The 22,850-nt window shown below is 42.0% G+C and overlaps 1 long non-coding RNA gene across 1 annotated transcript in view; it reads left to right on the top strand.

Annotated features, from left to right (window-relative positions):
• Positions 1-22,850, top strand: part of LOC311431383 — a 58,558-nt gene that overhangs the window by 23,820 nt on the left and 11,888 nt on the right. The window contains exon 2 of the long non-coding RNA XR_014689384.1: positions 13,434-13,512. This is a non-coding gene — a long non-coding RNA (uncharacterized lncRNA). The remainder of the gene's footprint in view (positions 1-13,433; positions 13,513-22,850) is intronic.

The following is a 22,850-nucleotide window of genomic DNA, read 5'->3' as shown; positions in this document are numbered from 1 at the left end:
GGACCTCAGTTATTTAAATCTTCCCCCCAGATGTGAAAAACAAACAAAAAAATTAATTTCATCCTTTGCCTTACAACATCTGACCCTTATCTGCTACTTCACGGCAGATTATTTTAATAATCCAGATGTATATAGTTTTTCAAAGGGATGGAAAATACTCCTGGCAAATCTATGCCAGTTATAGAAAAGAACATAAGATTTGTTGAGCCCAGCAAGCTATACAAATGTGCAGATAATAACTTCTTTGCTTTGTTTGTTAGTCTGTTTACTGATTTTAGTTTGCTTTAGATAAAATGCATGAGAAACCTTTGAGCTAGCAGGGGAATTATGAGTTCTCCTTTCCTAAACAACTCGTAGTCTACTGGCAAGACTGAACATTGCTTCATCTCCTTCCCTCTAAAGCTATGAACTAGAGCAGCACGGCTACTGCAGGGGAGTGTTGGAAGCCCTTTCACTTCCCAACAATTAGTTTATAGACTGGTGATTAAGGCACTCTCACAAAAAATAGAACCATATAATCATAGAATAACCTGAGTTGGAAGTGACCCACAAGGATCATCTAGTCCGAATCCTGGCACCACACAGGTCTACCCAAAAATTCAGACCATATGACTAAGTCCACAGTCCAAACAGTTCTTAAACTATGACAGGATTGGTGCCATGACTGCCTCCCTGGGGAGCCTGTTCCAGTGTGCAACAACCCTATTGATGAAGAACCTCTTCCTGATACCCAGCCTGAACCTCCCCTGTCGCAGCTTCACAGAATCACAGAATCACAGAATTTCTAGGTTGGAAGAGACCTCAAGGTCATCGAGTCCAACCTCTGACCAAACGCTAACAGTCCCCACTAAACCATTTCCCTAAGCTCTACATCTAAACGTCTTTTAAAGACCTCCAGGGATGGTGACTCCACCACTTCCCTGGGCAGCCTGTTCCAGTGCCTCACAACCCTTTCAGTGAAGAAGTTCTTCCTAACATCTAACCTAAAACTCCCCTGGCTCAACTTAAGCCCATTCCCCCTCGTCCTGTCACCAGGCACGTGGGAGAACAGGCCAACCCCCACCTCGCTACAGCCTCCCTTGAGGTACCCATAGAGAGCGATAAGGTCACCCCTGAGCCTCCTCTTCTCCAGGCTGAACAAGCCCAGCTCCCTCAGCCGCTCCTCGTAGGACTTGTTCTCCAGGCCCCTCACCAGCTTCGTCGCCCTTCTCTGCACCCGCTCAAGCACCTCGATGTCCTTCTTGTAGCGAGGGGCCCAAAACTGAACACAGTACTCGAGGTGCGGCCTCACCAGAGCTGAGTACAGGGGGACGATCACCTCCCTAGCCCTGCTGGTCACACTGTTCCTGATACAAGCCAGGATGCCGTTGGCCTTCTTGGCCACCTGAGCACACTGCTGGCTCATATTCAGCCGACTATCCACCATCACTCCCAGGTCCTTCTCTGCCTGGCAGCTCTCCAACCATTCCTCTCCCAGCCTGTAGCTCTGCTTGACTCCATTCTTGCAGGTCCTATCACTGGACACTAAAGAGAATAGATCAGCACCTGCCCCTCCACTCCCCCTCGTGAGAAAGCTGTAGACTGCAATGAGGTCTCCCCTCAGCCTTCTTTTATCCAGGTTGAACAGGCCTAGTGATCTCAGCTGCTCCTCATACATCTTCCCCTCTAAGCCCTTCATCATCTTTGTAGCCCTTCTCTGGACACTCTCCAACAGTTTCACATCCTTTTTGTACTGTGGTGCCCAGAACAGCACACAGTACTTGAGGTGAGGCTGCACCAGCGCGGAGTAGAGCGGGACAATCACAAATTTATTGTGGATCCCATCCACAAGAATGCACCTTCCTGTTAGATCATTCAGTGCTGACAAGTGTAGCATACAAGCCCTTTGTAAAGGCAAGCCACAATCTCTGTTTTAATTCCTTATCTTGAAAATGGACATACTGTGCAGATCTGTTCAGAGAAGAATTACAAAAAATATACAGCTCTCAAATACTGCAATAACCAAAGTGTCTAAATAACAGAGATTGATAAATAGTTTCAGTATAGCTGAACAATTAATTCATACCAGTTTACTCAGCGTCTCCTGCAAATTCTCTGTAATACACCAGAGCTTTATTTGAATTAGTCAGAGGTACTCATCTTGAATCCATGTACTTGAATCCATATATTGTATTATTCTCTAGACACAGAGCTGACAGTATGCTATTAGAAGCATGTTTCGTTCTGTTTTGTTTTTCTGTAATAAACAGTTTTACATTATTCAAGGCTATATTTAGCCAATGAAATAAACCTTCCTTGTGGAATATACTTTGTTTTAGAGTTCTAAAAAGTTTGCCTCCATTTACTGTTTCCTTTTAATAATTAATTAAATTGTTTTTCCTCACTCTAATTCTGTTAAAATATCCCTTCAGCTCTGAAGATACTTCTGTGATATAGCAGTTCTGCCATACCAACCAGCATAACTCTCTGAACAGGAAAAGATATGCATTGATAGTTTTCCAGATGAAGCAAATTCTCAAGAAAAACTAAGTTTATGTCACAGTGAATGCAAAAATGTTATTAAGTGCTACTTCCACAGAACTGTCTCAATCTCCACCAGTGGGAAGTAAACAGACATTTCTCATGATGACTCCTTTTTTTTTTTTTTTTTTTCATAAGCTTTGAATGCTGCTTCAGATATCTTTTAGCATTCAAACATTGTGTGGATCTACTGCCCAGGGATGGCAAGTGTTTCATTCTGATTAGCCTGAGGATGTAGTCACTGATGTGTGCAAAGTAAGGGAGCATGTTGCATCTTAGAAGAAAATGTTCATTGCGACAAGGCAGGATTTAAAATTCCTGTTACTTTAAAATATTTGGAGATTACTATCTTCCCTTCTTCAGCTGAATAGGGCAGGGGAACCATTAAAGCCTTAGAGTTTCCAGGAAACAGCTTTGTCAGTGTTAGAATGTCTAGAAACTCTATGCAACTTAGATAAACAAGTTTGTGGCATGTATAAACTATTTTAGGATATCTTTTTTTTTTTTTTTTTTTTTTTTTTTTTAATGGCAAAATATTTCTTTTTGTCAGCATACATTTGTGAAAGTAAATAACGTGTAGAAAGGTGATTTCTTACAGTGAGTTTTTCTGTACTACTTTACTTCTTTGCCTTTTAGACTCGACCTTTTGTACCATTATACACTGACAAAGACTTTTTTTATTTTTTTTTCCCCAGACAGCTTGAATTTGTTCTCCATATTTAAATGATTAGACCTGTTTACATGGGATTGCAAATGACCTATGCTTAGACATAGCAACAGAATAAAATCTTGAATACAATCATATACAAACAATTTTCCTTTCAGTCTTGTCATATACAAGGAATAAATGAGCAAAAAGGGATTTCCTGGAAAATGTCAGTTAATGCTGACATTTAAAATGAAGAATATCTAGCAAGCAGAGGGAGTCACTCACACTGTACTACTATAGTATGCAGTTTGCTGTGCTTACAGATTATTCATTTGTATTAAATAAATCAGCAATTACTGTCCTTCCAGGAAAATGATCTCATTTCTTGGGTACCAATGCAAAGAGCAAAATATAATGACTCAGATAGATGATGGATAGGGGTGTATTCTGAAGTCACTCAAACCTGAAGGTGGTAAGCATTAAAAAAGCAGGACTGAATATGCATATTATTAATAAACAAACAAACAAACAAACAACAGGTGAGATTTCAGTGCTGAGGTTTAGAATAAGATAGAGGTTTAAAAATTAGTCGAGCTAATAGGTGACTGAACTGAAAACTCAGCTGCTACACTGCTACACTGAGCATTTCCAGAGCTAAACCTGGGGATTTTAGAGCTAATTGAAGATCTGTTTAACAAACATTACTTGGAAGCTCTCTGTAAGGTTTCCAAGCCAGAGCAGCTGTACATGTGTGATTACTTTCAAAGGAGGGGAGAGACAAGGAATTAGGACAGGTATTTCAGCTGCTCCTCATTAACCTCACCAAACAGCAAACTGGAAATCAACAGAGTACATTCTAGCTGAAATTCAAAGTGGAAGTGGTAATCAGAAGGCTAGACTGACAAGTTCTGGCAAGTTGGGAGGGCATTGCTAAGGAAAGCACTGGCAGCTACAAAGCTAAGGGACTTTCTTCTCTTTCCTGCTTTCTCCCAACCCCTAACCCTTCATTTCCTCCCAAGAGTAGTAGTTTCATTTAATCTATGAGATATTGATTGCTGAGGTTCGTTCACTTCTATGCATGCAAGGGAACAGACAAATGCAGAAGCTAGTAGGACAAGAAAAGCTGAGAATCTAAGTAACCTAAGGAAAAATTTTGGTTTGCAGTGGGGAAGAATGAGTACATGAGTGAAAGAAAACAGACAACAGAGCAGTAACTGAAGGTCAGGTTCATTCTGGAGGAGATGACAAGCTATGTAGTGGCGAAGCACAGGTACCCAGTGTTGTGTCTTATTATGTATATAACTAGAAACCGCGTGACTTCTGCTCTGGCTGAAGTCAATGGCAGCAAAAGCTATGCTTGCTCTGTGCTGTGGTTAACTCCATATGAACTTCAACAGTGGTGTATTAGGAAGTCTATTGAGACACAAGGGACATGGATCATTTATGTTGCAATGCAGAACTTAAGTTGTCAACAAAGGAGCGGCACTGAGACAGAGAAACACCTTTTGCTGCGTTTGTACAAGGAGCCATTGTCATTCCAGAAAGTTCTTTTCCTGCAGTCAGGGTACATACGGATACACCAGTGACGCTTTCCTTCATAGTACTTCTCTGTATTGCCTTCCCTGGGGATACAGATTGCTTCTTGAAATCCCTCTTTTAAGCTTGTTGAGGTCTTGATATAAGTTTTGCAGTACCTGAAAACAAGTCCCTGGTGTTCACCTAGACACTGATCAGCCTGCAAGGTCGAAAGGCACACTTCTCAGGCTTGATGAAATGGGAAATACATTTTGGGTTTGTAGTAAAATGAAACTGTTTCCTGTTCCTGCCTGTAAACATCCCATAGGAAATTGAGGCAGTTTTCAATGCAGACTAGGAAACCACCAGTAACCAGGAAAAGTTGCTATTACTGTAAAAAATGGCAAACTTCTGCTTATGGGAAATGAATTGAAATGTACACTTTTATCCAGGGGGGTGGAATTACACCCTTTGCACAGAGAACAGCTGCATATGCTGGTGGGAATGGCAAAGTTTTGGCCTGGATCCAATTTGATAATACTCAAAGAAATGTTTTTGTTGTTGTTGTTGTTTGTTTTCTTTTCTTTGAATATGAATGCTTCCAAAACAAAATTCAGTCATTGGACCATCAGCCTTGCAAGGTTCTGAGTATTCTGGCTCTGATCCAAAACAGCACTTAAGTGCATGCTTAATTTTGAGGGCATAATTAGTCTTGCCAATTTCACTGGGGCTATTGACATGCTTAAAGTTAAGCATGTGATTAAGTCCACTGCTTCAAGAATGCTTAGCCCTTTGTAGGATTAAGCCCAGCTCTACAGTACACAAATTATCTTTTGTTCTGTCCTGAATGACTAGGACAAGCAATGGAAGAAATAAGCAACATTCTCTAAAATAAATAATAATTCTGCTGATCACAGAGATAGTACACACAATATTAACACTGAAACTGTCATCACATTTTATCAGCAACATTTTAGCAGCACAAATTAGACAATTCACTTCCATGAACCATGTTTCCATTATCTCTTTTTACCTGAAATGTCTCATTGGTTATGTCCTATATGATGTTGTGTGCTGCATTAGCTGTCCATAATGTCAGCATAACACTGCTTACACAGACCCACAGGCACCTTCAATAACATGAACCTCTACACTCAAGAATCACCTAGTTAGTGCTGAGCAAGCTGCTGTGTCTGTCTGATACAATACAGTATCACACAGGGGCACTGACATGCAATGTAACATAAAGCGATGCTGGTGGTGTGATGATCCTGTCACAGGTTTGAGCTTCACTCATCGCTACCACAGCATATCCCCTTCAAGTGACAGGGCTGAGTGAGATCATTAACTTAGCTCTCACAGAAGCCAGTGGTTTCCTAGGCAAGGAGTATAAGAAATGAAAAAGAATGCAGTGATGTTTCTTCACCTTCTGTCATCCTGGCAGTCTCTGGTCAGGAGGTCTTATTGATACAGAAGTACTGACATCTTAAAGCAATAAGGTTCACACAATTTCTGCATAGAGTTGTTCTCTTCATTGTGGCCAGTACTGTTAGTGACTGGTAGCAGAGGATTTTTCATAGCAGGCCTTTAGAAAGCAGCAATGTTAATGGTTGCACGCATTTTCCTCTATAATGTTCCCAGTTTTGGTAACATGGGCAGATTTGAAATATGGCTGCAATAGTGGTAAGGTGTCAGAAAGAAAGATAGTGGAAGGAACAGATTTTCATGTTGAACTGAGGCCATTTGCTGAGGCGATCGGCTCCGGGGCAGACGTGTTCTGCAGCGGAGCAGGGGACTGAGGCGGGCAGGGCTTTTTGTCCGGCATCGAGGCCACTCGGGGGAGCCGCCGGGACCCGGCTGTCCTCGCGAGGGAGGCTGATGAGGCGAGGGCGGAGCCAGCAGCGCCCCCTCCCAGGCTGTTTAAAAGTTGCCCCTAGGGAGCGCGAGCAACCAGGAGTGCGGCGACCAGGACAGGCAAAAAGGGCGTGGCACGTCGAAGGGCATGGCAGTTTGCGCGGCAGTTCGCGCGGGCAGGGCGAGCGGGGGGCCCATCGTCGCTCTGTTGCAGCTGCCTCTCCCTTTGGTGCTTGTAACCCGCTTGCGTAGAACCTGACCATGGTATCGACCAGGCAGAAAACCGTGGCCTCCGCATCTTGTGCGGCATCTCCAGCCACGGTCGCCAGTGTGGCTACTCAGACGGAGGGCTCAGGGAAACACGCAGCCGTCCAGGTCCTGGGCTGCAGAGTGTGCCCCAGCCTTCTGTCGGTCTCCGACAGCAGTGGTGGGTATGCCTGTGGGAGGTGTGCCCAGGTTGAAGAACTGCTCAGCCAGGTAGCGGAGCTCCGGGAGGAGGTGAACAGGCTCAGGAGCATCAGGGAATCAGAGAGGGAAATTGACTGGTGGAGGTGCGCTCTACCCTCTCTGAGGCAGGCTCACGAGCCTGCCACAGCACAGGCGTCTCCTGTTATGCAGAAGACGGAGGTTCCCTCCTCCTGCCAGGCAGCGGGAGGAGACCTAGATCAAGGGGGGGAATGGAGGCAGGTGCCTATTCGGGGTGGTAGGCGAGCCCTCTCTCTGCCCACCTCACCTTCTCATCTACCCTTAAATAATCGATATGAAGGACTAGAGCAAGACAATCTAAATGACAAAGTAGACAAAAACCTGTCCCAGTTGGAGGGGGCGCCTAAGACAATGCGACCTACACGTCGCATTGCCACATCATCCTTCAAAAAAGAAAGAAGGGCTATTGTTATGGGGGGCTCCCTCCTGAAAGGGACAGAGGGACCGATATGCCGACCGGACCCAACCCGCAGAGAAGTCTGTTGCCTCCCTGGGGCTTGGGTGAGAGACTTTGCCAAGAAAGTCAAGCGCCTGGTACGGCCCACTGACTACTACCCGCTACTGGTCTTTCAGGCTGGTAGCGATGAAGTAGCAACGAGAAGTCCGAAGGCGATCAAAAGAGACTTTAGGGATTTGGGGTGACTACTTAGAGGATCAGGGGCGCAGGTGGTGTTTGCCTCTGTCCTTCCGATAGGGGGGATCGAAGCTGAAAGGCGTGCTGTTCACATAAACTCGTGGCTTCGAGACTGGTGTGACCGGCAGAATTTCGTTTTCTTTGATCACGGGAAGGTCTACGCTACACCGGGCCTGATGGCACCGGATGGGATGCGCCTCTCTCGGAGAGGGGTAAGGATCTTTGGTCAGGAGTTGGCAGGGCTGATAGATAGGGCTTTAAACTAGAGTCGAAGGGGGAAGGGGCTAAAACCAGGCACACCGGTGAAGACCCAAGGGATGGTACGCTAGAATCAGAGGGGCTGTGTGCCAGTGAGGTCCTTCGGTCAGATCCACAAGGTGCTGAGTGTAAGGAGACACACTTGAAATGCTTTTACACAAACGCACGCAGTATGAGGAATAAAATAGATGAGCTAGAAGTCCTGGCCCAGTCCCACAACTACAACATCATCGGCATAAGCGAAACCTGGTGGGATGAGTCCTGTGACTGGGGTGTTGCGATAGATGGTTACAGGCTCTTCAGGAGGGACAGGCAGGGTAGGCGAGGTGGTGGGGTGGCGATGTATGTGAAGCAGGGGCTGGACTGTGTGGAACTTCAGGTCGGCGATGGCAAAGTTGAGAGCCTCTGGGTAAGGATCAAGAGACGAACGAATAAAGGGGATGTCGTTGTGGGAGTCTATTACAGACCACCTGGCCAGGACGATAGCGCCGATAAATTATTCTTTACAGAACTAAGAGAGGCCTCGAGATTAACTCCCCTTGTCCTTATGGGGGACTTCAACTTGCCGGACGTTAACTGGGAGTGCCACACGGCTGACATGAGCAAGTCCAGGAGGTTCATGAAGCACCTAGATGATAACTTCTTGGTGCAGGTGCTAACGGAGCCAACTAGGAAAGGTGCCCTCCTAGACCTGTTGCTAGAAAACAGAGAGGGTCTGGTGGTAGATGTGGTGATTGGTGGCCGCCTCGGTCATAGCAACCATGAAGTGGTTGAGTTCAAAATTTATGGTGACAGAAGGAAAAGTGCCACCAAAACGTCATCCCTAGATATGGGGAAAGCGGACTTCAGGCTGCTCAGGGAACTAGTCAGCAAGGTCCCCTGGGAAACTGCTCTTGAAGGCCTCGATGTCCACCAGTGCTGGTCACTCTTTAAGCGATGCCTCCTAGAAGCACAAGATCAGGCAATTCCTAAATATCGCAAGTCAGGCAGGTGGGGCAGGAGGCCGGCGTGGCTGACCAGGAATGTTCTAATGGAGATTAGGTGGAAACAGAGAGTGTTTCGCTACTGGAAGGAGGGCCAGGCATCATGGAAAGAATACAGGGATGCTGTTCGTGTTTGTAGGGAGAAAGTTCGTGTGGCCAAAGCACAGCTAGAGTTGAAGCTGGCTGTGTCTGTGAGAGAAAATAAAAAGGTTTTTTTTAGATATGTAAATGGAAAAAGGAGAACTAAAGAATACATAGGGCTGCACCTTGATAGGGAAGGTCTCCTCACAGACAATGACATAGGCAAAGCAGAGACGCTTAACGCCTTCTTTGCCTCTGTCTTCAATGCCCATGATGGGCTTCGGGACCCAGGGTGCCCTGAGCTGGAGGACCGGGACGGTGGGGATGACAAACTCCCAACTGACCCTGAACGTGTGCGGGATTTGCTACTCCACCTGGATCCCTACAAGTCCATGGGTCCGGATGGGATTCATCCCCGGGTGCTGAAAGAGCTGGCGGACGTCATCGCAGAACCTCTTTCAATTATTTTTCAACGATCCTGGGAATTTGGAGAGGTCCCGGTAGACTGGAAGCTGGCAAATGTTGTGCCAATTTTCAAGAAGGGTCAGAAAGAAGACCCTAGCAATTACAGGCCTGTCAGTCTCACGTCAGTGCCTGGTAAAATCATGGAGAAGATGGTTCTCGAACTTATTGAGGCGCACCTGGGGGACAAAGCAGTCATTGGTCCCAGCCAGCATGGGTTTGTGAAGGGTAGGTCCTGCCTAACTAACCTGATTTCCTTTTATGATAAGATCACCCGTATGGTGGACCAAGGGAAACCAGCTGATGTGATTTTTTTGGACTTCAGCAAGGCTTTTGACACGGTTTCCCATAGGATCCTACTGGACAAAATGTCCACCATACAGCTAAATAAAAACATCATACGATGGGTGAGCAATTGGCTAACGGGCAGGGCCCAAAGGGTTATGGTAAATGGGGCTGCGTCAGGCTGGCGGGCGGTCACCAGTGGGGTCCCTCAAGGCTCCATTTTAGGGCCGGTACTTTTCAATATTTTTATAAACGATCTGGATGTAGGAATAGAGGGTATTTTGAGCAAGTTTGCTGATGACACCAAACTTGGAGGAGTTGTGGACTCGAATGAGGGCGTAAAGGCCTTACAGAGGGATCTGGACAGGTTGGAGAGCTGGGCGATCACCAACCGCATGAAGTTCAATAAGAGCAAGTGCCGGGTCCTGCACCTGGGACGGGGAAACCCTGGCTGCATGTACAGACTGGGCGATGAGACGCTGGAGAGCAGCCTAGAAGAGAGGGATCTGGGGGTCGTGGTAGACAGCAAGTTGAATATGAGCCAGCAGTGTGCCCTGGCAGCCAGGAGGGCCAATCGTGTCCTGGGGTGCATCAAGCACGGCATCGCTAGTAGGTCAAGGGAGGTGATTGTCCCGCTCTACTCTGCGCTGGTGCGGCCTCACCTCGAGTACTGTGTGCAGTTCTGGGCACCACAGTATAAAAAGGACATGAAACTGTTGGAAAGTGTCCAGAGGAGGGCTACGAAGATAGTGAAAGGCCTTGAGGGGAAGACGTACAAGGAACGGCTGAGGTCACTGGGCCTGTTCAGCCTGGAGAAGAGGAGGCTGAGGGGAGACCTCATCACAGTCTACAACTTCCTCATAAGGGGGTGTCGAGAGGCAGGAGACCTTTTCTCCATTAACACTAGTGACAGGACCCGCGGGAACGGGGTTAAGCTGAGGCAGGGGAAATTTAGGCTGGACGTCAGGAGGGGGTTCTTCACAGAGAGGGTGGTTGCACACTGGAACAGGCTCCCCAGGGAAGTGATCACTGCACCGAGCCTGTCTGAATTTAAGAAGAGATTGGACTGTGCACTTAGGCACATGGTCTGAACTTTTGGGTAGACCTGTGCGGTGTCAAGAGTTGGACTTGATGATCCTTAAGGGTCCCTTCCAACTCAGGATATTCTATGATTCTATGATTCTATGAACTGCAGTTGTAGGCTTGATCTGTAGGCTGAATCAAAGAGCCACTGATGTTCACAACGAAACTGAAGCATTCTCAAAAAACCAAACAAAAAAATATATATTTTTTAAGAAGCTTAAAAAAATCATATATTTTACAGTCTTCCCCTGATCTTCTCTTTATGCAGTGTCCTCTTTCAGATACACTTAAACCTTATCCTTTTATCTGTTTTGGCTTTAGTTTCTGCTTTCAAGGTTTGATTGTGGGTGATTTTTATTTTTTTTTTTTTGTCTTTTTGTTGTTGTTGTTGATTCTAACTCTTTTTATTTGGGTATTTATATAGTTTTACTTCTTAAACTCAGCAAATGCAGTTTTGAAAATTGCTAATTCCAAGCATGGAAAAATGATAGAGAAATCAGCAGGATTCAGTAAACAAAACAAAACAAGAACTGTAATGGGTTAAGCAGCTGCCAAATCTAATGGAAGAATTTTCAACTAGCACAATATTTTGAAAAGCTGCAGAATCAGATATGAAGTTGCCCAGTCTACAGATTCAAAAGGACTCCAACAGGTCTTGAGAACATACTGTTATTTCCATGAGGTCTGATGCAATCCCTGCCGTGTCTGCAGGCAAGGTCTGGAACTAATTTCTGCTCATGATTCACCAGAGTTCAGCAGCCTGGAGGGCACAAAGAAAGGTGCAGTGCATCTGTTTTGGCAGGCTTAAAGATGAATTTATGAATACTAAAAATCATTTCTTTATAATTCCATCCCATAATGTTTCCAAGGACCTGACATTTTGCAAATTTTAACAAAGTGAATCTTGCAACACCTTTGTGAGGTCAATGTAAATATTAGCCCTATTTACAGATGAATGAAATCATAGTCCACATGGAGATAAAGGCCTTGATCCAGGACCCTTATACAGACACTTATGCTTTCTTACAGGTGTTGGCTGAGAGACTTATTGAGGGACATATTCAATATGCCCAGAAATCTTTCTTTCTCCTTTTCTAAAATAATTAAATCTGATTGGGAAGTCACTGCCTAGAAACATAATCCTATTTTTGTCTCTAGGAAAAGAGTACACATTACTCATGGACAACTCTGGAAACAGTTCTCCCACAGGTCAGAGTCCTCTGGAAGAAACTGAAAGCAAGAATGGTTATGGAAGAAAGTTGTTTTTTTTGGAATACCTTTTTTTTTTTTTTTCTTGGAAGAAATGAAAGCAAAGAAACAATTCAGAATTTCCTAGGTACCATGACTATGAAGAAAATGAAGAAAATGGAATATCAAACCCATAACTCAAAACAATTATTTTGAAAAATTCTGATACTTCACCTTGACATTTGTTATTAGTTTTTAATTGTATAAATAGTTTTGTAACAGAAAATGAAACATTCCTCTCCAAGAAGTGCAAATAGATTGGGCAGGCACCGGAACAAAATAAAGCAAAACAAAACCCTTCAATGAATATTGCTTGTTTTTGTTGTTGGTGATGGTGGGGTTTTGTTGTTGTTGTTGTCTTTTGTTTGTTTGTTTGTTTGTTTTCCTCATGGGAACAAAATGGCCTTCATAGACCTCAGAAGGTTTTATCTCCAAATTTCTGTTTCTATCTCCTGGGAACAGGAGACGTGAAAATAATAATAATAATTATTATACATACATATACATATACATATACGTATACATATACATATACATATATATATATATATATATATATATATATATATATATAAAAAATACCTTGGTGGACTCAGTTAAATAAATAAATATTAAATAAATAAATAACAACTGTTTTAACAAGTTCTATGAAACTAGTTATTCATTACCATCTAGTTGTTCACAATATAACCAGTAGGGAAAAATAAATCAAGGGGAAGGAAAAATGGCAGAAGGTAGAAGTAAGAACAAGATTGATTTCATCTATATTTATCTGTCTTACTGAATTTAATCTCTTAGATGAGAAAGGCAAATCACTTCCTAGAGGTGCTTATACATTGACTGAGGAGAACTTCACATGATTAACTTGAGTTAGACATCTAAACTTCATATATCCAAAAACTCACTGGGGTGAATCCTGCCCCAGATCCCACTTCTTTTCCTCCATCTGAGAGGTGCTGGAATTGAGTTGAATGTTAAAAGAGGACAAACAACCCTTTGGAGCTTCAGTTTCCCAGCCCTACCACCGAGGAATATAATGATTTGATTGTATAATAGTAACAAAGATATAAGTACCTATTTACATGACTTGTTATGCTTTTTATTCATAACTTTAGGTCCTGAATATTGACAATTTGATAAAGATGCAGATGAGAATGCTTTCTCATATTTTCAGATTAATTTTTTGTGTAAGGACATTATCCTTTTCCTTCTCTGGAAAGCTTTCCAGTGACGTCTATTTGCAAGGATGATAATTTTCATATCCGCCAATTTAATATGATATCATAAGCAGTTCAAAAACAAGAAAATAATTATAAAAAAAAAAAAAAAGTGGTCTTGTATGAAGTTTTGTTTTTTCTTTTTATTTTTCCTGCAGGAAAACAATAATCTACTTCCTGACCTGCTTGAATTATTGGGTGGAAAAGAAGTTAACTCACTATCCCAGTTCCATGCAGGTAATCATCTTTTTAAGCATCAACACTTCAACACATATTTAATTAAAGCTTGCATTGTTGACTTAATATATTGAATTTAACCATAGGCAGGAGCACTTTCTTCCACTAGCATCTCTGATTTGTATTTTCTCTGCAGGTCTAATAGGAATAAAAAGCAGCAAACAAGTAACTTCATCACAGAAGTCAGTAGTTTAGATTCTACTTATTCATAATGAGGGTGTGATCTGTGTAAGAAGATGCCATTTTACATCACCTGTTTTCCAAGTAGAAACAGATATCTGTCAAATAACATAACTAGGCATGAATCTGACCCACAGTTTTTTAATTTTTGTTTTATTTTGTTTTTAGCAAATCACAATGTTTTTATTTAGTTCTGAAAAAGCTGAAGAAATCAATGAATTGATCTTTTCTATATGATATTAAAATGATTTATAAGCGATGTTAAAAATGTATAGAGGGCCATAACATATTAACAGATATGTAGAGTAGAAAGAATGCAAACAATAAATGAACCTTCTATTGTTCATTTCTGTTTACTGGCTACAAAGAAAATAATTTTGGTATAACTCTATCCTAACTTGCAGATAGCACTTGTTGCATTGGTGGATAATTTTATATCAATAAATATGAAGGCTAAACAAAGATGAAGAGTTTCAGCAATGTAAAAAGAAAAAAATATTCTACTATGATTAAAAGCTTGATTTGGGAAAAAGTGTAAATATGTATGGATGCAGTTCTTTTCTGAAGAATACAGGTAGCCTGGAGTTCTCTTGATTTAACCCAAGCATGAGTTCGGCAAAGCATATGATCTAAAAATATTAACATGGGGCTGGACACACATTTTATCTGAAAGCCGAGATTCTTAGAAGGGTTTGAACATGGACAGCTTGTAGGAACAATTCCTTAGTCTCATTTACAAATCCTTGTGCATTGCGACCAAATGTATTTCAGAATTCTTATGGAAGGTTTATCAATCATGAAGTAGTTTAAGCCATCAGATCATTGAAAGCTATCACATGCAGGCATGTTCATTCCCAATGTAAGTACTTGTCTTCATTGGTGGTTTATGAGGGAATGACTTTATTTCAGTAGTCACAGAAGCATCATCATGCTCTGGGTAAGATGGTTAGTGATCAAACCAGCATAAACCTTCCTGCTGACCTAATTTTCCTTCCACTTTATGCTCTGTAAGTCAGGAGTGTATATTGTAAAATTCAGAGAGCATCTGCAATTAAAATAAAGGTAACACGAATTTGAAGTACTATTCATGATTTTCACAATCTTGAAGCTGTGTAACTTAAAAATATATTGGTCCCATACCTTGTAAATTAGTCCCTGCTGGAGTAAGTCTTTAATCATATACCATGAAAAGTTGTAAATGGTCCTCATGTTTTAGATATTAAAGCAAATTCAACTTATTTTGGCCTTTAATTATACCGGGAAATATTTTCAAAAACAATTATTTTGCTAGAATATGTATTTTGCATTCAGAGAATCTGAGCCAGATTCACAATATTGAAGGTGTTGGTCCAGTTTCCTATAGAGAAATATATCTGGAAGACCCTTAACGATAAAAAGGAGGGAACAAACTTAAAAACAAACAAAAAAACAAAAAACACAAACAAACAACAAAACAACAACAACAACAACAAAACTTATAACTGGTATCTGATAGCAGAATCTGAATCAAAATATTTTCTTCTCTGGCAAATGAAGTAAAAAAAATGGTATACCATGAGACTAGACACATAGAAATCATATTAATCTCTAAGCTTTCCCAGTTGCCCTGAGCACATAAGCATGTATATATTGTTGAGACTATATGGACTTAGAGATGCATTGACCCTTAAACGTATAGCATAATTCATACTGCCCGACTAAGATTTTTTTGCTTGAAAAAAACTAGATGTTGATTCTACACTACGGTAGAAAGCTCCAGTAGAAACATGTGAAACAGAAAAGGCAATCATTGGTAGACTTTAACTTAGAGTTTGGACATTGTTGAAGTGAGCTTTTAAACTGCATCTTTGTGGAAGTAATAGTCATCTCTGTGGTTGTGATAATGGTTGAATTTGTTGAGATGAAGTTTATGGGTGACTAACCATTAGAAGTCCTCAGCCATAATGAATCCTTTCAGCATTTATTATAAAAGCATTAATTAGGGTACATTTTGTGGGCATTAGTGGGGCTCTCACAAGTATTTTCCAGATATTTGACTATAATTTAGCATTAGTCAGGCATGAGTTAATGAACACCAAAGTCTTGATTCCCTAAAAAACAATACTTGTTTTGTAAGTCTCATTGCTATTATATCTTTTAATATTCATTTTCATGAGATTTGTGATATTCATTTAAATATTGTACGTTACCATCAGCAGTCCATTTTAATTCAGCATTAGTGCAGCATTAAAATGTAAAACAAAAGTATTAGCAATTTAAGTTAAAAGTGTGCCTAAAATATTTTCTGTTGGTGATATTCTGTCTTCACTAAGTCAAAGAGTCAATCCAGATCTTGCTTAAGACTGTAGATTGTAAATAAATGTCATGATGCTTTTTATTTTAGCAACCAAAATGTTTCTGGAGTATTTAGGAGGCTTAAAGCACAACAAAGCTCTTTGCAATAGTGAAGACCTTTATTTTGATACCCAAATTTAGTAGGATGTTTGTCTTCGATTTCAGTAGCAACAGAACTAACTCCAAAGATTTTGCCACCTGTGTAAATATTGTAATGGTGTTGTAACATGCTAAGGGGAAAGGAGGGGTTCTGTTGAAGTTAAAACTTCTCTATGGTGGATTTTTTTTTTCCAAGCCACAATACAGCTGACCCAAGAGGAGAGCCAGAGGGAGAAAAAAGCTCTTATCTTTCCCCTTGTTGATTCTTGTGTATTGCCCATCATGTCAACAACACTACAGAATCCATTTTCTATGTCTAGAAAGCTCTCACTTCTCACTCATGTCTGTGAAAATTCCACACATGTGGCATCAGAATAGTGCCCTCAATTTATTTTGATGACTTATGATTTTTTTTTTTTTTTGCAAGCCTGATGGACTCACTGAAATCTGTTAAGATACAACTCTAAACTTCAATTACATGCACATCAACTCATATATATTACTCAAGATAATTTTTCCCATTCATACCGATCTGCCAAATTTTCTGCTCATTTATGCTTGCATATCTTTTGTTTTTAACAGAAAAGAAAAGAAAAGAAAAGAAAAGAAAAGAAAAGAAAAGAAAAGAAAAGAAAAGAAAAGAAAAGAAAAGAATTATTCACTACTAGACTTTAAGAAAGTTATTTAAAAAAAAAAAAAAAAGCATATTCTTTTGCTGGGTTGTGGCCATGAATATTCAGAGAGCAGCACACAGCTAATTATAAGCCACTTTTGTCACATTCATTATGGTTGTGAGATGCTCCAGTGTTAGGGAGCTCATTTGGAAAGCTTTACACTAGATCCAAAGGGAGAGGGGGTTATAGCTGGACTTGTACTGGTGGGGCAGTGCCCTAGCAGTGTTGAAGACTGGGAAACCTCCCACCCTCCTAGGGTGAAACTGGCATGCTCAGTTCGCTCCCTGAATTGCCTGTACACCAATGCACACAGCAAGCAGAATAAGCAGGAGGAGTTAGAAACCCGTGTTCAGTCAGGAGACTATGACCTAGTAGAAATTACAGAGACATGGTGGGAGAGCTCACATGACTGGAATGTCATCATGGTTGGGTATGTCTTGCTCAGAAAAGACAAGCCAGCAAGGTGAGATGGTGGAGTTGCTCTTTACTGAATGCTTTCTTCGTCTGTCTATAATCCCAGAGGCTCTCCTGAGGAGCCCCATACCCCTGAGGCCCTAGATGAAGTCAGAATAAAGGAGGAGTTTGCCTTGGTTGATGAAGGATGGGTTAAGGACCAGTTAAGCAAGCTGGACATCCATAAGTCCATGGGTCCTAATGGGATGCATCCATGAGTGCTGAGGTAGCTGGCGGAAGTCATTGCTAGACCACTCTCCATCATCTTTGGTAAGTCATGGGCATCGGCAGAGGTGCCTGAGGACTGAAGGAAAGAAAATGTCACTCCAGTCTTCACAAAGGGCAAGAAGGAGGACTTGGGTAACTATAGACTGATCAACCTCACCTCCACCCCTGGAAAGGGGATGGAACAACTTATCCTTGTCATTGTCTCTAGTCATATCAAGGATAAAAGGGTCATTAGGGGAAGTCAACGTGGCTTCACCAAGGGAAAGTCATACTTGACAAACCTGACAGCCTTTTATGAATATAAAACTGGGTGGATAGATGATGGAAAGACAGTGGACGTGGTGTATCTTGATTTCAGTAAAGCCTTTGACACTGTCTCCCACAGCATCCTCGCAGCTAAACTGAGAAAGTGTGGTCTGGATGATTGGGTAGTGAGGTGGACTGTAAACCAGCTGAAGGGAAGAATCCATAGAGTTATGGTTAATGGGACGGAGTCGAGTTGGAGTCCTATATCTAGTGGAGACCCTCACGGGTTGGTACTGGGACCAGTGTTGTTCAATATATTCATCAATGACTTGGATGAGGGAATGGAGTGCATCATCAGCATGTTTGCTGATGACACTAAACTGGGAGGAATGGCTGACATGCCATAAAGCTGCCATCCAGTAGGACATCAACATGTTGGAGAATTGGTCGAGGAGAAATTTAATGAAATATAACAAGGGCAAGTGTAGAGTCCTGCATCTGGTCAAGAACAACCCCAGACACCAGTATAAGTCAGGGACTGCCCTGCTGGAGAGCAGTGAGGGACCTGAGGGTCCTGGTGGACAGCTGGATGGCCATGAGCCAGCACTGTGCCCATGTGGCCGAGAAGGCCAATGGCATTCTGGGGTGTATCAGAAGGGGTGTGGTTACTAGGTTGAGAGAGGTTCTCCTCCCCTTCTACTCTGCCCTAGTGAGACCACATCTAGAATATTGCATCCAGTTCTGGGCCCCTCAATTCAAAAAGGACAGGGGACTGCTTGAGAGAGTCCAGCGTAGAGTCACGAGGATGATTAAGGGAGTGGAGCATCTCCCTTACGAGGAAAAGCTGAGGGAGCTGGGTCTCTTTAGCTTGGAGAAGAGGAGAATGAGGGTTGACCTTATTAATGTTTATAAATATGTAAAGGGTGAGTGTCAGGAGGATGGAGACAGGCTCTTCTTGGTGACACCCAATGATAGGACAAAGGGCAATGGGTGCATGATGGAACGTAGGAGGTTCTGCTTAAATATGAAACTTTTTTTTTTTTTACGGTGAGGGTGACGGAACACTGGAACAGGCTGCCCAGGGGGATTGTGGAGTTTCCTTCTCTGGAGACTTTCAAAACCCACCTGGATGTGTTCCTGTGTGACATGATTTAGGTGTTCCTGCTCTGGTAGGGGGATTGGACTAGATGATCTTTCAAGGTCCCTTCCTAACATTCTGTGCTTCTGTGTTACTACCTTCACTGAGGAGGAGAAACAAACTACAATTTTCAAGTTTCTATAATCAGGTGGGAGGAGGGAGAAGATTTTTACACTGTCAAATTTCAAATGCTATTTTAGCCTCCTAATTGGTAGCACTGCACAAGATTATTAGAATCTCAATATGCAGAAGGATAGATGCATACCCCAGATTCATGTCTGTTAAGCCAGTTCAAATTGTATATCCAGAAAGTGTTCCACTAATTCTAAACCACTTGCTGTTCATTTAAGGTATGTGTGTTCTGTTCCTGGAACAGAGAAAAATAGGTAAACTGGAGGATACGGGGTAGAGCAGAAAAGGATATGGAAATGAAGGAAAAATGGAGAGGAAAAATCTCCTGTTGTGTGTAAGAAGGACAAATTACTATCCAGAATGTTTCCAAAGATGTTTATAAAAGCATCAGTTCCAATAAAAATCATGAGTCCAGACCCCAGGCTCTCTCTTCTTTTCTCTCTAATCCAAGACTGCACAAGCAAATAATCCCAAACAGAGAAAGAAATCACGCATCTGCTAGTCACTACATGCGCTCAACATTCCCCTGCTCCATCTCACCACATCCACCTTTCTGCTCTTTCTGCTAACAGTGATAAATAGCATGTTTGTGCAAACTGGAACTCATAGTAGGACTCCATGGTGATACATCTCGTTTTTGGGTAGCAGTTCTCTGCTTGCACTTCCTGGCTGAGTAGCAACAACTGAGATCAGAAATCACAGCACAGTGAGACATCCATTTTGTACATTTAAAAATATGCTGTCAGTATTGCAGAACAAAGCCTATCAAGCTGCAGAGCAATTCCTCACTTGAGATAGTGGAAATTTCTTTAGACCTCCCTGGAGCATAATTGCTGTAGCTATGCTCTGCAAGACAGTGAGGAAGTGAAATGAGTTATTACATGTGAGAGACAAGAAGAGATGAGAAAAAAGATGTAAGGAGAGTTGGAGAAGCAAGGATTCAGCTCAATGAGCTGTTAATTTCCTAAATTGTCTTGTGTTATTGTTTGTCAGGAAGATTAAGATTTATTACAACCTTCTCAGATACTGGGCCTATTTACATGTATGTTTCTTCCCTGATGCTCTATTGACCTGCTAAAACATCCTTATGATCCTGTTCTCATGAGTTATGACTTGGTCTAAGTAACACAGTAAAGTTAGACTTGCAGAACAGTTTTAGAAGCATCATTTTAGTGAAATTTTAGGAAAGGGTAAAATATTTTAGGAATATTGACATGAAATTTCGAAAGAATCATGTCTTGGATGTATCATGAAAAATACAGTTCTAGATTGTATCATTTAGCCAGTTAGGACTGTTCTTTTTACTACTTCTGGCCAGTGCCAAATTTACAGAAATATACATGTTAAAGCCTATAGAGAAAGCTGAATTAGAATTCAGTGCCAACTGGGAACACTTTTTTTCACTTTCACCAGAGCTTTATATTCAGGGCTTAAACGATTTGTGTTTCTTGATACGTGACTGGGAGACATAGTCTTCTCTTTTGCACCTCAGTTAACTTAATTAGACCACTGGAAAGGTAGATGAAGTGACAGTCTTTCATAAATCGATTCCATGATAGTTACAGCGAAATATATATATATATATATATATCACTATATGCAATGTAACATACAGTTAAAAAAAAAAAAAAAAAAAAAAGCTACTACATAAAACTTTAGGCATGCTTGCATGCTTTAGACGTTTGCTTAGACTGCTATTAACCTACAAGCATTGTGAAATCCTGGTGTTCTGAGTCTTCTACATTCCTCTTTGGAGCTGTCCTCTGACAAGAGATTACTTTGAACATGAGGTCATCAGCAACAAAATATTCTTCAGGGGTTACACCTCAAATGTAAGAAACCTTGTAATCTGTTTAATATCTTTGTTGGTAACATGGTCAGTGGGATTGAGTGCACCCTCAGCAAGTTTGTTGATGACACCAAGGAAAGAAGGGATGGGGAGGGAAGGGATTGGAGGAAGGGATGACATCCATGGAGACCTGGACAGGCTTGAGAGGTGCACCTGTATAAATCTCATGAAGTTCAACAAGACCCAGCTCCAGGTCCTGCATCTGTGTCGGGGCAATCCCAAACACAAATACAGGTTGGACAGAGAATGGATTGAAAGCAGCCCTGAGGAGAAGGACCAGAGGGTGATGGTGGAGGAGGTCAACATGAGCTGGCAATGTGTGCTTGCAGCCCAGAAAGCTAACCATATCTCTGGCTGAATCAAATGATGCATGGACAGCAGATTGAGGGAAGTGATTCTGCTTCTCTACTCTGTTCTTGTGAGACCTTACCTGGAATACTGCATTCAGCTCTGGGGCCCCCAGTGCAAGAAGGACATGGACCTGCTAGAGTGCATCCAGAGGAGGGCCACAAAGTTGATCAAGGGGTTGGAGCACCTCTCCTGTGCAGACAGGCTGAGGGATTTGGGGTTGTTCAGCCTGGAAGAGAGAAGGCTCTGGGGAGACATTATAACAATTTTCCAATACCTAAAGGGGGCCTACAGGAAAGCTGAGGAGGGACTCTTTGTTAGGAAGTGTAGTGATAGGATGAGGAATAATGGCTTTAACTGAAAAAGGGTAAATTTAGCCTAGACATTAGGAAGAAGTTCTTTCCTATGGGGGTGGTGAGGCACCGAAACAGGTTGCCCAGAGAAGCTGTGGATGCCCCATCCCTGGAAGTGTTCAAGGCCAAGCTGGATGGTGCTTTGGGCAACCTGATCTAGTGGAAGGTGTCCCTGCCCATTGCAGGGGAGGCTGGAATTAGACAAAGTTTAAGGCCCCTTCCAAACCAAACCATTCTACAATTCTGTGATTCTATGATCCCTGTGTAAACATAGTACTGAGCAAGGGCCTAACAGACACTGATCTTTGCTAGAGATCTAGGGTTTAATAGTCTCAATATGTGCAACACCGTCCATTTTATTGAGAATATACAGCTCAACATGCTGATGGATTCAGCATTTTCTTCATTACTCCAGCCACTTCATAGCAAGTGGACTGGCTTCCTTGAGTCCTACTATTTGATAAGCAGCAAAGATCTGGTACATTTGTTATCAATGAATTTCCAACTGAACCTTTTTTTTTTTTTCTTTGTTATGTTCTCTAAACATCTTGAACACAGCATGGTTTAGATTGTGGAAACAGTTCCACATGGCAGCTGAGACATGAGCAGCACATACTGTTCTTGTTGACAACATCTGGAAGCTCAGAGTAAATTTACCAGAAGAGGAAACATTTGAAATGTATGTATTATTAAGCTTGTGGCATGATAACATCAGGCTGGGCTTTCAGAATGACTGAACTAGTCCTTAAGCTTTTGTCAACAGAAGCTGAGTGAGGTCCCTTCTGTCAGGTTTGGAAGGAATAAGGGATATGCCAAGAGTACAGTCCAGGAAGCTTGTTCACTTTGTTCACTTCATCTTTTGATAATCTTCTGGACTTCAGCGCAGAGATGAACAACAGCATAGTAAGTTTGTACCATGCTTGAAGCACACTGGGCATGTTACAGCTCAGAGCTGCATAGTCAGTGTGCCTTGACTTCTAAACTAGGTGTGTGGTAACATAGGAGAGGCCTAACACTATGGCTTGGTTCAAAGAGAATTTGCTTAGGTTAGATAAGAAAGAAGTTTGTGAGCAGGACCAGTGCTTTGGATATTAAAGCAAGTCCCAGATACATGCACAGATACAAGCAAAAGTGTTTTGCCTGCTGAAGAATGAGTTTTGGGTTGACTCAATGAAATGATGCATTGCTGTTTTGCCAAACTTGTATGAAAATTTCAATCAAAAGAAACTGTTTGGGTAGATACACTAGCTCAACTGGAGAAAGGATCTTTATCCTCTTTTATGAGAATACTGATGTCCCCATGT

Source organism: Aythya ferina (assembly GCF_964211825.1).
Source record: "Aythya ferina genome assembly, chromosome: 1".
Taxonomy (NCBI): domain Eukaryota; kingdom Metazoa; phylum Chordata; class Aves; order Anseriformes; family Anatidae; genus Aythya; species Aythya ferina.
Note: the sequence above shows the minus strand (reverse complement) of the source record. Positions and strands in the feature narration are given on the sequence as shown.